This window comes from Dryobates pubescens, chromosome 43 (genome assembly GCF_014839835.1).
Source record: "Dryobates pubescens isolate bDryPub1 chromosome 43, bDryPub1.pri, whole genome shotgun sequence".
Classification (NCBI taxonomy): domain Eukaryota; kingdom Metazoa; phylum Chordata; class Aves; order Piciformes; family Picidae; genus Dryobates; species Dryobates pubescens.
Window position 1 is genome coordinate 644,846 of NC_071654.1, and position 17,428 is coordinate 662,273.

The 17,428-nt window shown below is 60.3% G+C and overlaps 1 pseudogene; it reads left to right on the top strand.

The window, feature by feature from the left end:
- The window catches only part of LOC128899310 (oocyte zinc finger protein XlCOF6-like), a 285,720-nt pseudogene that overhangs the window by 959 nt on the left and 267,333 nt on the right, over nt 1-17,428 (top strand).

Genomic DNA, 17,428 nt, shown 5'->3' on the forward strand with positions numbered 1-17,428 from the left:
GCAGACTCAGCTCCTTGCCCAGCACACAGCCTCCAGCACACAGCTGCAGGCCAGCACCACAACACAGCTGCCTCCACACAGCCTCTCCCAGCCCTTAGTGCCTGCCCAGGGCTCTGCTGCCTGCAGCTGCATTTGCCAGCACATCTTGCTCTGGTCCCACCTCTCCTCCATGGTCCTGCCCCCACCACACCCACTCTGTGCCCAGCTCTGCCCTGCACACACCTTTCTGCTGCCCACTCCCCAAGAGAAGATCAGAGCAGCCCTCAGGACACACACAAAGGGAGCTCATGATCTCTGGAGATGCAGCAAAAGGGGAAGGGACTTGGGCAGCTTCTTGCCAAACCTCTTCAGCCCTCACTGGGATGCTGGAGGAGTCTCTGCCTCCTGCCCAAACCTCACACCTCCAGCACCCTTCACACACCTGCAGCCCAAAGACACTCACTGGAAAGGGTTTGGCTTCCTTCTCTCCCTGACCATTTCTCTCAGCTGGCTCTTTGCAGATCTCCTGGAGCTGCCACTCCACATCCCCAAGAGAAAATGAGGTTGGATGGGAGGGCACAGTGCCCAGGGGCTGCTGTTCATCTCCCAGCTGACACATGCAGAGCTGCAGCACAATTCACTCCTTTCACCTCCTCAAATGCTGCCAGATTCTGCCATGCCCTGCACACACATTTGCCACCTAGGACCTGTAACTTGTCCTCTTTTGGGGGGTCAACACCTAATTCCTGCCTGACATTCCCAGGCCCTTTCCTCAGTCCCAGCCCATCCATGGCCCTGCTGCCTTGGCTGTCCCATGGCCCTGTGTCCCCCACCTCCACTGCCACTGCCCCTGGAAGGGTGGAGTGGGAAATGCTGTGGCTGAGGAAGCCTCTAAGGAACTGGGCTGGAAGCAGCAGCACAAGGATGGAAGGGGCCTGAGACTAAAGGCTGGGATCAGCTGGAGGGCTGAAAGAACAGCACCAAGCCAAGGGGGGGTTACAGATGAGGGCTGGGGAGGGACCCTGCAGACACCTCAGGCAGCAACTGAGGAGAGCAAGGGGGACAGAGAGGGAGTGAGACCCCCCCCTGAGTTCTGCCATGGTCCTGCCTCTGGCCTGGCACAATCCTCACAAGTAGCACAGGCTGGGGAAGGAGGGGATAGGAAGCAGCCCTGCACAAAAGGACTGGGGGGGGCTGCTGGACAAGAAGCTGCACAGGAACAGACAGGGGGAGCCTGCAGCCCACAAGGCCAAGGGCAGCCTGGGCTGCACCAAAAGCAGCAGGGCCAGAGATGGACAGAGGCCATCCTGACACTTGGCTCTGCTCTGCTGAGGCTTCACCTGAACACTGCAGCCAGCTCTGGAGCCCTCAACACAGGAAGGACAGGGACCTGATGGAGAGGGCCCAGAGGAGGGACACAAAAATGAGCAGGGGCTTGGAGCAGCTCTGCTACCAGGACAGGCTGAGGGAGCTGGGGGTGTTCAGCCTGCAGAGGAGAAGAGAAGGCTCTGGGGAGACCTAAGAGTGACCTTCTGGTACCTGAAGGGGGCTACAAGAAGGCTGCAGAGGGACTCTTTGCAAAGCCTGCAGGGACAGCACCACAGGCAATGGCTTCAAACCAGAGCAGAGCAGATTGAGAGTGGAGGGGAGGAACAAGTTCTGCACCAGGAGGCTGCTGGAACACTGCAACAGGTTGCCCAGGGAGGGGCTTGAGGTCCCAGCCCTGCAGAGGTTCAAGCTCAGGCTGGACAGGGCTCTGGGCAACCTGAGCTAGTGCAGGATGTCCCTGCTGACTGCAGAGGGGCTTGGACTGCATCACCTTTGCAGCTCCCTGCCAACCCAAACCACTCCAGGAGTCTAGGAGTCTAAGGGCAGCCTCCAGGGAGAGCAGGAAAAAGAGGAGGCAGAGGAGGACAAGGAAGAGGACAAGGAGGAGGAGAACCAAAATCCCTTCCCAACTCCTCCACACCTCTGCCACATTCCTGGAAAGCTCTTCCAGCTCTGCAGAGTTCATTCTGCAGAGAGCTGAGGGAGTTTCTAGGCTCAGGGATGTGTTGCACACTCTGCACCAATGCTCCAGAAGCTTTCCAAGTGCCCTCCAAACCAGCAGCACAGCTCTGCTGGCACACAATGCCAGGCTGCAAGGGACCTCAAGGCTCAGCTGCTCCAACCTTGCCAGCTGACACTGGGCTTGAAAGGAGCTGGCCCAGCCCCCTGCCAAGCTGAGCCTTCCAACTCTGCCCTGCAGGGGAATCCACCACTGCCCTGGGGAGATGATTCCAAGGGCTGACTGGGAGGGAAAAGCTTTTGCCTCTGCAGGGCACTGCTCCACTTCAGCTCAACTCTTGCAGCAGCTCTTTGAGATCTGCCTTTGGAGCACCACAAACTCTGAAGCCCTGCAGTGCAAAGCAGCTCAGCTTCAGCTTCCAACTGGCTGAACTCTCACATTCTAAATTCAAGGCAGGGGCCAGGCTCACACCCAGCTCAGAAGCTCCCTCCTGGTTCCCATGCTTAGAACAACTTCCCAAGCTCACAGCCAGCAACGGAGTTGAGAACAACATCGCAAGCTCAGACACAGATCAACAGTACAGAACCAGATCCCAAGCTCAAATGCAGCTCCCAAGCTCAAGAACCAGCAAATATGCTCAGAACCACTTCCCAAGCTTAGAGCCAGCCCCCAAGCTCAGGCCCAGATCAGAAGGGCAGAACCAGCCCCCAAGCTCAGGCCCAGATCAAAAGGGCAGAACCAGCCCCCAAGCTCAGGCCCAGATCAAAAGGGCAGAACCAGCCCCCAAGCTCAGGCCCAGATCAAAAGGGCAGAACCAGCCCCCAAGCTCAGGCCCAGATCAGAAGGGCAGAACCAGCCCCCAAGCTCAGGCCCAGATCAGAAGGGCAGAACCAGCCCCCAAGCTCAGGCCCAGATCAGAAGGGCAGAACCAGCCCCCAAGCTCAGGCCCAGATCAGAAGGGCAGAACCAGCCCCCAAGCTCAGATGCAGCTACCATGTTCAAGAACCAGCATATAAACTCAGAGCCAGCTCCCAAACTCAGAGCCAGCAATTAACCTCAGAATCACTTCTCAAGGTGAGAAGCAGCTCCCAAGGTCACAGCCAGCAAATAAGCTCAGAGCCAGCTCCCAAGCTCAGAGGCAGATCAAAAGTCCAGAAACAGCTCCAAAGCTCAGACCCAGATGAAAATTGCAGGACCAGACCCCAAGCTCACAGACAGACCCCAAGCTCTGGAGACAGATCAAGAGTGCAGAAGCAGCTCCCAAGCTCAGAGCCAGCTCCCATGTTCAGAAGCAGCTCCCAAGCTCAGATGCAGCCCCCAGGCTCAGACCAACATCTCAAGCCCAGAAGCAGCCTCCAAGCTCACTGCCAGACCAAAAGGGCAGAATCAGATCCAAAGCTCAGATGCAGCTACCAAGCTCAAGAATCAGCCACTAAGCTCAGACACAGCTCCCAGGCTCAGACACAGATCAAAATGCAGACCCAGATCCCAAGCTCAGACCCAGCTCCCATGCTAGGAAGCAGCTCCAAAGTTCAGACCAGGCCCTCAAGCTCAGGCCCAACCTTCAAGCTCAGGCCCAGATCAAAAGTGCAGACCCAGATCCCAAGCTCAGATGCAGCTCCCAAGCTAAGAACCAGCAACTCAGCTCACCCCCAGCCCCAGGCTCAGAGTCACTTTCACAACTTTGCTTATCTCAAGTTCCCTTCATTGCAGTTCTGCTAAGTGTCCAAATCGAAGCCTTCAGAGAATGCTTTGGGCTGGAAGGGACCCCAAAGATCAGACAGCTCCAACCCCCTGCCATGCCCACAGACACCTTCCACCACACCAGGCTGCTCAAGCCCTCAGCCAACCTCACCCTCAGCACCTCCAGGGAGGGGGCAGCCAGCACCTCCCTGCCCAACCTGCTCCAGGCTCTCACCACCCCCACTCCAAACTATTGCCTCCCAAGCTCCACTCCAAATCTGCCCTCCTCAGCCTTCAATCCAGTCCCCCTCAGCCCATCACTCCCAGCCCCTCACAAAAGTCCCTCCCCAGCTCTCCTGCAGCCCCCAGCAGCTACCACAAGGCTGCTCCAACCTCTCCCCACAGCCTTCTCCTCTCCAGCCTTAACAGACACAACTCTTACAGCCCACCCCCACAGGGGAGCTGCCACAGCCCTCCCACCACCCCCATGGCCTCCTCTGCACCCCCTCCAACAGCTCAACCTCCTGCCCCCCTCCTGGGGGCACCAGAGCTGCACACAGCACTCCAGCTGGCAGCACAGAATGCTGCCAGCACAGAAACCATTGCAGCAAAAGCCTCAAGCTGTGCTCAGCTGCCAAACCAAAGGGAGCTGAACCTGGCCCCAAGAGAAAGGACCAAACTGAGCCAAGAGACTGATCCAACACCCAAGGCTGCACAAAACAACCAGCAGCAAAAGCTCCTCCTGCCCTGAGCCTTTCTGTGCTCAGGAGGCCTGCAGAGAAACTGAGAATCACTCTGCAACCCCCCAGGGAATCTTTGTGCCTCCAGAGCTTGCAGAGCACAGAGGCCTCGGATGCCACCACCCCCAGCACAGCCAAACCGCCCCACAGCTGACCCCAGCCCAATGGCTCCTGCTGCAACCAGAGGGGGTCTGCAGCTGCCCCGAGCAGGGGGAGGCAGCAGCACAAGGAACCCCACCGATCCCCCACCTCAACCCCACCCCCCACAGCACAGACGATCCTCACCGACCCTGCACACCTCTGCCCTACCCCACAGCCCCCCCACGACCACCCCCAACACCGCAGACCCCCACAGCCACACAGAGGTCCCCACAATCACAGCGACCCCACCCCCAAACCGCACAGGCCCCAAGCGCCAAGCTTGCAGAGCTCCCCCGGACCCCACAGACCCACCCCCACCCCGTACCCCACGGATCTCCCCCGTATCCCACGGACCCCCCCCCACATATTCGCAGAAGCCCCCAACCAAACCCCACCGATTCCCCCTAGATCCCCGTACAGGGTCTCCCCGCCCCAGCCCCACCGACCCCTGCCCCACAAACCCTTCCCCAACCCAAGCGACCCTCCCGACCCCTCGCAGCCCCCCACAGACCATTCCCTCATCCCCACCCCACCACCCCCAACTCAGCCCCACAGACTCCCTCACCCCACCTGGACCCCGGGACAAGAGCGAAGCAGAGCAGGAGGAGGAGGAGGAAGAGCTCAGCGCACAGGGAGCCGCCGGCCCCGGCAGGCTGCTGCCGAGCAGAGAGCGCTGGGAGGGAGACCCCGGCCCGGCCCCTCCGGCTGCTGCGGCCACGTGTGACGGGGAGCGGAAGCAGCTCCCAGCCTGCAATGGAAGTCCCGCCCACGGGCGGGCGGTCGCAGCCAATCAGAAGCGCCCAGAGCGCGGCAGCTCCTCCCCCTGGGCGCTGCCGAGGCACAGCGAGGAGCTGCCGCTGCCGGCCGCGGCCGCCATTGCTGCCCCCACGGCCGGGCAGCCGCAGCCAATCAGAGCCGCCGAAACAGCCCAGCCACGCCCCCAAGTCTCCGCAGGGAACCGCCCCTGCCGGCCGCGGGCACCATTGGGGCTGCCTCCCAGCCAGAGGCTGCGGAGCGCCGGAGCAGCGCCTGGGCTGTGCGCGCCGACATCGCTGTCGCGACAGAGCTGCGGGGTCGTGAGGTGTGGCGAGGCGGGAGGGGTTGCGGGGGCCGGGGAGCGCTGGGGGCGGCTATGGCTCAGGGACCTCTTTGTGTCTCTGCCCTGCACAAGCGCTCTGGGCTCCTCCAAACCCCTCCTCAAGCTTCCTCCTGCGGCCCCAAGTCCTCTCTCTGCAGCCTGCAGTCAGAACTTTCTTCCTGAGCTGCCTTCAGCTCACAGCCGAAGGGAAAAAGCTCAAAGCCGACCTGAGCCCAACCCAAGCTGATTGCAACCCGAGAGAGGCTGCTGCGAGGGCTGGAGGCAGCCCCAAGATGTTCCGCAGCAGGCGGTGGGAACCTGGGGACTCAAACACCAAGGGAGGAAGGAAAACCTCAAGCCTGAGCTCCGCACGCCCCGCGCAGCGCCGGGGCCCAGCAGCTCAGCGCTCCCCGGCTCTCAGCATGCCCCGGGGCCCGCCCAGAGCCTTCCCCGCTCCGCTGCCGCCGCCCGCAGCGCTCCCCGGCCCCCTCAGCCCCTCCCGCCCCGCCGCAGCTCCCCAGCCGGCAGCTGCCGCTCGCCCGCCAGCACCTCCGGCACTTCTGCCGCGCTCCGGCCCCGCTGCCGCTCCCCGCGGGGCAGCAACAATGGCGGCCGCGGCCGGCAGCGGCAGCTCCTCGCTGTGCCTCGGCAGCCAGCAGGGGGAGGAGCTGCCGCGCTCCCGCCGCCTCTCATTGGCTAAGGCTGCCCGCCCGTGGGCGGGACTTCCTCTGCGGCCCCAGCCCCCGCCTCCGCCGGGCTGCAGCGTGGCCGCTTCGGGGCCTCCCTCGCATCGCTCTCTGCTCGCCCAGGCTGCCAGGAGGCTGCAGGGGACGGCAGGCGGCAGCTGCCTCTGCTCCGAGCTCTGCCTCCTGCCTCTCGCTGCTGCTCCGCGCCCCTCGGGCCTGGGCTGTGGGGTAGGTGTGGGCAGCCGCGGGGCAGAGTGGGGGATGCTGGGGTGGGGATCCCTTGGGGCTCGGGGGAGCGGCTCCTGGGGTCGGCATTGGGATGCCCTGGGGCTGAGGGCTGTGTCCTGGAGCTGGGCTGGAGGAGGGAGCCGTGAGGGGTGGGGCTGGTGTCCGTGGGGCTGTGGGGGGTGGTCGGGGGGGGCCGTGCGGCTGTGGGGGCGTCTGTTCGGTTGGGTGGGGGCTTGGGGGCCGAGAGGGGCGTGTGAGGGGCTGGGCAGGAGCCCGTGGGGCTGTGTGGGGTTGGGGGTAGGAGTTGTTGGTGCTGGGGGAGGCTGTGTGTGGCTGTGGGGTGGGTCGGGGTGGGGAGGCTTGGAGTGGGGAGCGCTGGGGTGCTGCGAGGGGGTGGGTGCGGGTGTGGGGAGCTGTGTGCGGGGCTGGGTCGGGGTGGGTGTGTTTGGGGGCTCCTGGTGGGGCTGTGCTGCTGCCTCCCCCTGCTCGGGGCAGCTGCAGGCCCCCTTTGGCTGCTGCTGTGCTGCAGGCGGAGCCATGGGTGGGCTGCAGGGGCTGGCCCTGGCCCTGTGTCCCTGTGTCCCTGTGCTGGGGGCTGGGCTGGCAGCAGAGCTGAGCTGGCAGCGGCGCTGTGGGGGCTGCTGTGTGCAGGAGAGGTGGTGGTGAGCGTGGGGGGTGGCTGGCAGCAGAGGCTGCTGTGGGGGGGTGTGGGGGAGCCCTGGGGGGTCGGAGGCTTTGTGCCGGCAGCTGCCGGGCGGCTGCTGTGCTGAAGGGCAGCGGCTGGGCTGAGGGCCAGGCGCGGGGGGGAGCTGTGGGCAGGCTGTGTGCTGGGTGCCGTGGGGGTGTCAGGCGTGGGGGCTGTGCTGAGCCTGAGCTGAGGAGCGCCTGGGGCTGGGCTCAGCTGGGTTTGGCTGTGCTGGGGGCGGTGGCATCCGAGGCCTCTGTGCCCCCCGGCCCCTTCCTGTGGGGCTCTGCTGTGCCCTTGTGCCAGGGCTGCCTCTGCCTGCCCTCGGGCACGGGGCTGTGGCCATCTCTCTGCAGGCCTCTCTGTGGCCCCCAGCTGGGCTCTGCCTTCTGTCCCTGCCCTCAGGAAGCTCAGCCTCTGTGCCCAGTGTGCCCAGCTTGCCCCTTTGGCCAGTGCCAGCTGGCAGTGGTGTCCCCCCCCAGCCAAGCCTGGTGGGTGCCCAGCAGCACCTTGGCAGCCTGGATGGGAGCCTGGGGTGGTGCTGAGCTCTCTGCTGGTCATTCTCTGCCCTCTCTTTGCCTTCTCTGCTCTCTCCTCAGCTGCTCTCAGCCCTGCACAGGCTGCAGGACACCTCCTTGAGCGCTGCCCTTGCTGGGGGTCTCCAAGGAAGAGTCCAGGGGGGTCCAGCAGTGGCTTGGTGCTGGACTCAGCTTGGCTGCAGGGCACCTCAGAGCCTGGCCTGGCCTGGTCTGTGAGCCCAGGGCTTGGGGCTGGGGTGGCCTCCTGGGCAGGAGCCCCCATCTGGGGACAGAGGCTACTGGTGAGAGGAGGCCAGGAGGTGTGTGGGGGTGCCCACAGGGCAATGGGGTCCCCCACTTGGGGGGCAATGGAGAAGTGCCCAGCTGGAGTAGGGAGGGAAGAACAGGAGGGCCCCCAAATGTTGCTGCCCCCCAAGTCTTCTTTGCCCCCAGGTCAGGCAGGGTCCCAAATGGCACTGCCATGGGCCCTGCCCCCCAGAATCCCTCTGAAGCTCCCCCCAGTGCTGGGTCCCTTGGGGGTGGGGGAGTCCTTTGCTGCTGCCTGGGTGTTGGGGACCATTGTTGGTTCCTTTGGGATAGCTTTGGGGTGCAGGGAGGTAACTGAGGGTCCCAGGGAGGCATTTTGAGCTCTCAGGCTGCTGTTGTGGTTTCCCTGGGGGCATTTTGGGCTCCTCCTGCTTGTGGCAGGGTCCAGCTTGGGCTGCCTGGGGGGGCACAGGGAGTTGGGGGAGGCTGTTTGGGGGTTCAGGGCTTTGTCCCCCCCAGAGTGCCAGAGCCTGCAGCTGGCTGTGCTGGGCCAGCAGCCAGGGGTGCTCCTGCCTCAGCCCTTGGGCTGGCAGCACAGTGCCTGCCCCTGGTGCTGAGCCTCCTGCAGAGCTGTGCAGAGAGGTTAAGGAGGTGTCAGAATCACCCCAAACCCACAGCCCCCCTGCCCAGAACACCCCTCCCAGCCCCCCCAGACTGTGTTTGCTGGCTGCCAGCTTCTGCTTCAGCTTCTCCCCCTAGGCCTTGAGCCTTTTGTTGTCCTGGCTGGAGGAGGAGGCTCCCCCCCAGCCCCTCCTGCAGCTGCTGTTGGGTGGGGGCACAGCTGGGGACACCTCAGGGCCTGTGGTGCCCAGGTGGCTCCTGCCCTACCCAGTGTGCCAGGGTCAGCCAGGCCCCATCCAACCCCCAGAGCCCTCCAGACCCCCACCCAGCCCCAGTGGATTCCAATCCCAGCCACAGGTTTCCCCCCATGAGCCCCACAGGATCCTGACTGCAACCCTCAGCCCCCAGGGATCCAACCCCACAGCCCCCACCAGAACCCCACAGACTGCCCCTCCCCAGCCCCACAGACCACCCCCAACCCCACAAACCTCCCCAGAAACCTACAGCCCCCCCATAGCTGCCCAGCCCCCATCCCATAACCTTACAGAGTGCTGCTGTACCCCACAGACACCCCCAGCAGCACCCCAGCAGATCCCAAGCCAAGCCCCAGGGGCTCCCCCTGAGCTCCCCCCAGAGCTCCCTCCAGACCCACTGACCCCAACCCCACAAACCCTGCCCCAACCCCAGGAATCCTCCTGGCCCCCCAACCCCACAGACAGCCCCACAGAGCCCTCCCCAGCCCCCAGCCCAGGGCAAACCCCTCAGCCCCAGAGGGGGTCCTGGTCCCAGCCCCAGGGGGTTCTGATCCCAGCCCCAGGATCCCCCCTCAGCCCCAGGGCTCCCTGCACCCCAGCTGAGTTTCTGGGCAGCTCTGAAGGGATTTGGTGACTTCTGAGGATGTTTTGGAGGAGTTCTGAAGATGTTTGGATGATTTTTAAGCAGCTTTGAAGAGTTTTGAGAGCACAAAGCCTCCTTCCAAGCTCCCCAAGGATCTTAGCAGAGAGCTTTCAAGGCTCTCTGGGTGCTGTTAGGAACTGCTGGGAGGTTGGAAGAGATTTGAATGATTTGTTTTGGTGCCTTTAAGAAGCTCAGAGAGATGTTGATGATTTCTGATGCAGCTCAAAGCCTGTTTCAGCCTTTGCCAGGGGTGCTGAAGGCTGAAAGCAGCTCAGGAAGTGAATGGAAATCTCTCCCCAGTTAGCTTTCAGAGCTCTGGAGAGGGTTTGGTAACTTCTGCAGAGCTTTGAAGAGCTGTGAAGAGATTTTGGTGCCTTGGTTCCAGGCAGTGTGAGACATTCCCAGTGGGTTGGAAGGGAGCTGAAGAGCTCAGGAGGCCTAGAAACTGCCTAAAGCCTCTTTGAAATGAGACTGAGGAGGTCTGGAGAGGTTTTGCTGACTTGTGCAGAGCTCTGAGCGGGTTGGGAAGAGACTTTGATGATGTCTCAGGAGGTTGTGAGCCTTGGGCAGCATCTCTGAAGGGAGCTGAAGTCCGAGAGAGGCCTCAGAGCTCATTGAGATCTCTGCAGGAGGAGTTGGGAAGACTGCTGGAGAGGTTCAGAGTGGGTTGGGAGAGAGTTCAGGGCTCCCAGTTTGGCTCCCAGTGTGGCCCTTAGTGCTCCCAGTTTGGCTCCCAGTGTGGCCCTTAGTGTTCCCAGTTTGGCTCCCAGTGTGGCCCTTGGTGCTCCCAGTTTGGCTCCCAGTGTGGCCTTTGGTGCTCCCAGTTTGGCTCCCAGTGTGGCCCTTAGTGCTCCCAGTTTGGCTCCCAGAGCTCCCAGTTTGGCTCCCAGTGTGGGCCTTAGTGCTCCCAGTTTGGCTCCCAGTTTGGCTCCCAGTGTGGGCCTTAGTACTCCCAGTTTGGCTCCCAGAGCTCCCAGTTTGGCTCCCAGTGTGGCCCTTAGTGTTCCCAGTTTGGCACCCAATGCCCCCAACTCTCTCCCAGTGCTCCCAGCTTGGCCCCCAGTACCCTCTGTACTTTCCCAGTTTGGCTCCCAGCCTGGATCCCATTGCTCCCAGCTCTTTCCCAGTTCCTGCCCACTATGGCTGCCAGTGCTCCCAGTTCCCTCCCAGTATGGCTGCCATGCTCCCAGTTCCCTCCCAGTATGGCTGCCATGCTCCCAGTTCCCTCCCAGTATGGCTGCCATGCTCCCAGTTCCCTCCCAGTATGGCTGCCATGCTCCCAGTTCCCTCCCAGTATGGCTGCCAGCGCTCCCAGTTCCCTCCCAGTATGGCTGCCATGCTCCCAGCTCTTCAGACCCAGCTGCTCAGAGGTTTAGAGAGCTCTGAATGAGGATTTCAGAGGTTCCAAAGAGCTTTTCCTAACTCTGGAAGAGATTTTGCTTTTCCAGAGCCCCTGAGGGTTTTTCAGGCCTGGTTGCAGAGTTTGGAGACTCCCAAAGCTCACTGAAACCTCTGCAGCTTGCTGCCAAAGGAGATCTGAGTGAATCCTGTGATGGTTTGGGGAACTCTGAGGAGGTTGGGAAAGACTTTTTCTGGGCCTTTGGCTGCTCTGGGGATGACTTTTGGGGCACTTGTGAAGGTTTTGAAGCCTCTTGGAAGCATCTTGAGCCTCAAACCTCCCTGCAGTGCCTCCAGAATGAGTTGTTGAGAGCTGTGCAGAGATCTGGATGAAGCTGAAGGTTTTGTGGCAAGTTGGGACAGGATTTGGGTGAATCTTGAGAAGGCTTTTGGAAGGGTTTTGAAGAGGAAAGGTCAGGTGCCGGGGGGGGCCCAGGTGCTGCAGTGGCAGTGAGCTGGGTGGGAAGCTGCCTGCACCCAGGCACTGCTTGGGCTGCTCAGGTGGCACAGAGAGAGGCACTGCAGATTCATTCTCCTCCTTCCTGTCCTCATCCTTCTTGTTCTTGTGCTCCTCATCCTCCTCCTCCTCATTCTTGACCTCAACCTCCTGCTTCTCCTCCTCCTCAGCTTCCTTTCCCTTGAGGCTGCACTTGAGCTCCTCCAACTTCCTCTCCAGGGCATTCTCCTCCATGCTCTCATCCAGGGGCTGCTGTTGGGCCATGCTGGGGCTCTAGATCAGCCCTGGGCTTTGGTGGAGATCTGAGGACTCTGAGAGGGCAGCAAGTGAGGGGAGATGGAGCAATGGATGGGGAGATGGAGGGTGAAGGCTGCAGGGGGTGGGAGGGCTTAGTTCAGCAGCTGTGAGGCTCTGCCTGGCTCCTACCTCCAATGGTGCTGGCAGCAGCTGACCCCAGAAGCTCAAAGCCCCAAACCCTGCCTGGCTCAGGACAGTCCCCTGAGCCCTCCTGACATCCAGCACAGCCCAAGCAGGCACTCAGGGCTCCTAGCCACACAGCCCAGCCATCCCCCATGGCAGGAGTCACCTGAGGTCTCACTCCCACTCTGTCCCCCTTGCTCTCCTCAGTTGCTGCCTGAGGTGTCTGCAGGCTCCCTCCCCAGCCCTCATCTGTAACCCCCCCTTGGCTTGGTGCTGTTCTTTCAGCCCTCCAGCTGATCCCAGCCTTTAGTCTCAGGCCCCTTCCATTTTTGTGCTGCTGCTTCCAGCCCAGTTCCTTAGAGGCTTCCTCAGCCACAGCATTTCCCACTCCACCCTTCCAGCTGCAGTGGCAGTGGGGGTGGGGGACACAGGGCCATGGGACAGCCAAGGCAGCAGGGACATGGATGGGCTGGGACTGAGGGAAGGGCCTGGGAATGGCCAGGCAGGAATTAGGCCTTGTCCCCCCAAGAAGGGGAGAGGATGCAGGGCCCAGGTGGCAAATGTGTGTGCAGGGCATGGCAGAATCTGGCAGCATTTGAGGAGGTGAAAGGAGTGAATTGTGCTGCAGCTCTGCATGTGTCAGCTGGGAGATGAACAGCAGCCCCTGGGCACTGTGCCCTCCCATCCAACCTCATTTTCTCTTGGGGCTGTGGAGTGGCAGCTCCAGGAGAGCTGCAAAGAGCCAGCTGAGAGAAATGGTCAGGGAGAGAAGGAAGCCAAACCCTTTCCAGTGAGTGTCTTTGGGCTGCAGGTGTGTGAAGGGTGCTGGAGGTGTGAGGTTTGGGCAGGAGGCAGAGACTCCTCCAGCATCCCAGTGAGGGCTGAAGAGGTTTAGCAAGAAGCTGCCCAAGTCCCTTCCCCCTGTGCTGCATCTGCAGAGATCATGAAGCTCCCTTTGTGTGTGTCCTGAGGGCTGCTCTGATCTTCTCTTGGGGAGTGGGCAGCAGAGAGGTGTGTGCAGGGCAGAGCTGAGCACAGAGTGGGTGTGGTGGGGGCAGGGCCAGGGAAGAGAGGTGGGACCAGAGCAAGGTCTGCTGGCAAATGCAGGTGCAGGCAGCAGAGCCCTGGGCAGGCAGTGGGAGGAAGCTGCAGGCAAGGCCTGGGAGAGGCTGTGTGGAGGCAGCTGTGTTGTGGTGCTGGCCTGCAGCTGTGTGCTGGAGGCTGTGGGCTTGTCAAGGAGCTGAGTCTGCACTTGTTGAGGCCTCCCATCTTGATCAGCCCTGGCTGTGTGCTGTGGCTGTGCTGCTGGGCTTGGGAGCTAACCCCAGCAAGGCTGAGCTGTGCTGTGTGGTCCTGGGCAGTGCTGAGCCATCCCTTGCAGGTCAGTGCTCTCTGAGCCCTTTGCTTCTCTCTTCAGGGGCTGTGTCCTCTCTCCATCATCCCTGCCCCTGTGTGCTGGGGACAGCAGTTTGCAGATCTGTCCCTTGGAGCAGCACAACAGGTAAGAAACCCAGAGTGGATTAACAGCAGGATCCTAGGCCCCCAGGGCAGCTCCCAACCTCCTCCACCTCCTCCTCTCCAGCATATTTCACCTCTCCAGGGGCTCTGAGGCACATCATGTGGTGTGGGAGTTGAGGAATGCTCCAGGCTGCTGGGGGTGAGTTGTGAGCAGGAGGTGATTTTTGGGGGTTGGAATGTGGAGGGTGGTGGGAGAAGGTTGAAGGTGGTTTGGTCTTCGCTGGTCAGTGCTGCTGCCTCCATTGCCTGAGCCAGGAGAGATCAAAGGACAGGGCCTGGGCCAGGAACCACCCTGCCAATGCCACCAGGCTCGAGGAGAGGGGGACAAGACCATTTGTAAGCCCCAGGGTACCTCAGGGCACTGATCACAGGAACCTGGGGTCTCAGCACAGGTATTAGAGGTCTGAGCCTACACTGTGGCAGAAACTGAAGGTTTGAGGTCCCCTCTGCAGTCTTTCCTCCAGCTGGGTGTTGGGAAGTGTTGGGAGTCAGGGACTGTCATGACCTAGGCAAGATCTCAAGGTTTGAGGTCCTGGGCTCAGGTGATTCCATCTTCTCTATTGCACAGCTGTGACCCCTTCCTGCCACAGTATGGCCTCACAGAAGTATCCAGGCAAGAGCTGGGAGGAGAAGCAGCACTCAGAGATCAATTTGGAGAAGCCCATGTGCAGTCCCAAGGGAGAGGAGGAGGAAAAAGAGGAGAAGATGGAGGATGATGCTGTGAAGAATGATGACTATGAAGAGGAGGATAATGATGATGATGAAGGTGACCAGGGGGAGGGGGAGGAATGTATGGAGGAGGATGAAGCCAGAGGAGGTCCCTCCGTGTCACTGAAACAACTGAATCAGTGCCTTGACTGTGGGCAGAGCTTCCCAGGTGGCTCAGAGCCAGTGAAGCACCGCTGCCCGCAGCCTGGCTCCCAGCCCTTCGTCTGTGGTGACTGTGGCAAGAGGTTCAGATGGAACTAAAAGCTCATCCAGCACCGCCGCACCCACACTGGAGAGAAAAACCATTCACCTGTGCTGACTGCGGCCGGAGCTTCACCCGACGCTCCAATCTCACCCAGCACTTCCGCACCCACACTGGAGAGAGGCCCTTCTCTTGTGACAGCTGTGGCAAGTGGTTCAGGAAGATCTCTCATCTTAGGGACCACCATCTCACCCACACCAGTGAGAAGGCCTTCAGCTGCAGGGACTGCGGCAAGAGCTTCAAAACCAGCTCCACTCTCACCATCCACCGCCGCATCCACACCGGAGAGCATCTGTTCCCCTGTGCTGAGTGCGGCAAGAGCTTCACCACGAGTGCCAAATTCATCCGGCACCAACTCATCCACAGCGGTGAGAGGCCTTACAGCTGTGCCGACTGCGGCAAGAGCTTCACCCAGAAGGGCACTCTCACAGAGCACCATAGTGTGCACACTACGGAGAAGTCATTCAGCTGTGCTGAGTGCGGCCAGGCCTTCAGACAGGGGCACTCTCATTCACCACCGCCGCACCCACACCGGTGAGAAACCCTTCACCTGTTCTGCCTGTGGCAAGAGTTTCAGCCACAGGAGCCATCTCATTCGCCACCGCCGCACCTACACCAGTCAGAAACCGTTCACCTGTGCTGACTGGCAAGATCTTCAGAGACAGGGGCCATCTCATTGTTCACTGCCACACACACAGCGATGAGACCGCTCACCTGTGTTGACTGTGGCAAGAGCTTCAGCCGCAGGGGCAATCTCATTGCTCACGGCCGCACCCACACTAGTGAGAAGCCGTTCACCTGTGCTGACTGTGGGGAGAGCTTCACCCATAAGGGATCCCTCAACAAGCACCGCTGCACCCACACCAGAGAGCAGCAGGCACTGGAGGGGAGGCATAAATCCAACTAGAATCCGTTGGGTAATCGTGACCCATCTGAGAGGGCCTTTCCGGCACCAAAATCATCCCTTTTTCCTGTGCAGTTCTCAGGGACTGGGGACACCAGCATCAGCAAACACCTCCTGCCCTTCTGAACACCAATTATTGCTAATGAGAACAATTACAGTGCTGAGTTGGCACAGCTGGAGCTCCCAGTGGAGCTGGGCAGGGCTTTGCCAGGATCTGTCTGGTTCTTCCCCAATGCTTTGTGTCTCCCTGGGGTAAGAAATCCTCTGTCCATTGACCAATTGTGTCAATAAAACCTAAAAGTTACCCAAATCCTCTCTGTTTGCTTTTATTTCAAACATCCCTGCCTCAGTGCCCAAATTTTGAGGGCTTTTGCTCCCAAGGGATGGGGTGGAGCTGTGTGCCCAGTTCAGGGAGGGGAAAATGAGGTTCTCAGAGGAGTCTTGAGGGGCATCTCAGAGGCATTCTTCAGGGGCTTTCAGGTAATCTTAGGTGTTTGGGATTTGGATGGTCCTAGGACTGCGTTTTGGGATCTTTGGAGGGTGTAGGGGGAAGCTCATGGAGATCTTTGGAAGAACTCAGAAAGCTTCTGTTGGCTTTCCACTCTGGGGCTGGAACAGGTTGAAGAGCTGAGAAGAGGTTAAGCTGCCTGTTCCCCCCCAAAAACAGAAGTGAGGGTAAAATAACACACACAGGAACCAAAAAAACCCTCTGGGCTGAGATAAGGACTTGAGACAGCATCAACAGAGCTGAATCCAAAGGAGATCCCATAATGCACACTGACCTGAAGCTGTTTGCAGAAAGAAGCACAGCATTGAGCAGCAGCAGCCAGGAGTTAAACCCCTGCAGCCCTCCCCCTCAGCAAAGAGCCAGCACCTGAGAGCCAGAACCCAACAGCAGCAACCAGAACAGGAAGCCTCTGATGTTGCAATCTGAGCTTCAAGCCCTGTAGTACTTTGCTTCAGCCAGCACTGTCCCTGTGAAGGTGGCATGAGGCAGGGTGGTGTGGAGTAATGGCAGCAAATTTTCAACTTAACCTTTGATATTCCAAAGCCCTCATTCTGTGCCATCTGCACCATGCCCAGCAGCAATCAGCAGCACACCTCAGGCACTGTCCATTCTCACTCCACAGGAGGTCACTTTGCAGTACCCAGAGGGCTGCTCACTGCAAGTGCTCTGCATCTCCACTCTGTTCCAGCACAGTCTGGATCAGTCCATGCCCAGTCCAAATGCTGCAAATGCTGGGGCTGTGTTTCCAGCTCTGGGGCAATCTGAGTCCAGTGACTCCTTCCATGCCTCCAAGTGAAGGCAAACTGTGGCTTGCATCCCAGTACTCAGCTTCCAACACATCCAAGTGTGGGGATCCTGCTGTCACACCAGAAACACAGGCTTGGACAGAGGAGGAGAGATTTCCTTTGCCTTGCTGGGGCCTGCTGCTTGCTTCATCCACTGTTTGTCCTTGGCCATCTTCCAAAGCCAGAGATAAGAACCAAGCCAGCAGCCCAGGCTCTTTCTCCTGTTCCCATGGGGACCCTGATCCCTCCTGGTCCTTTGCAGGGTCAGCTGCTTTCCTTGTAGGCTTCTTTGTTCCTCCAGGAGTGTTGTAGATGTGCCCTTGGGAATGAGCAGCAAGGAGGTCAATGAATAGATATATTGGCAGTCTATTGATATCCAAACTCTGCAGCAGGGGATTCAGTTTCCATTCACAGGCAGCAGGATTGGGTTGGTGAAACCACCTCTACAGAACGTTTGTGCCTGGGCACTTCAGACGACCCAAATGAGTTCTAGAATTTAGACTGGAAACTGATTGGAACAGCAGTGGGGGAGGGGTTGGTCGGTGCCCGGCAAACCCTCAACCCAGGACAGTTTCAGCACTCCCTGAACCAAAATTCTCTAAAGCAAAGGTTTGGCTTCCTCACGAGCTGGGAACATCAGGAAATCTTTCCCTGGTGCTGTATTTAGAGTCCTGACAGCGCAGCACGGCTGTGCCCTGATCAGGAAATAGAGACCGGTGCCAACCGCCTGGCTGTGCCGTGGGGTTGCTGCTTCTCCCAGAGCACAAAGGTCCTGGAGCCTCCCAGGGGAAGCTTCAGAGGTTTTTGCCGCTGGCTCCATGCAGCGCAGCCCCCGGCAAAGGTTCCCCGCTCCGGGGGCTGCGGCGCTTCAGGACCGGCAGTGCGCAGGGGTGTGGTGAAGGCACATTACCCAGATAGTGAATCTTGCCCCAGCATG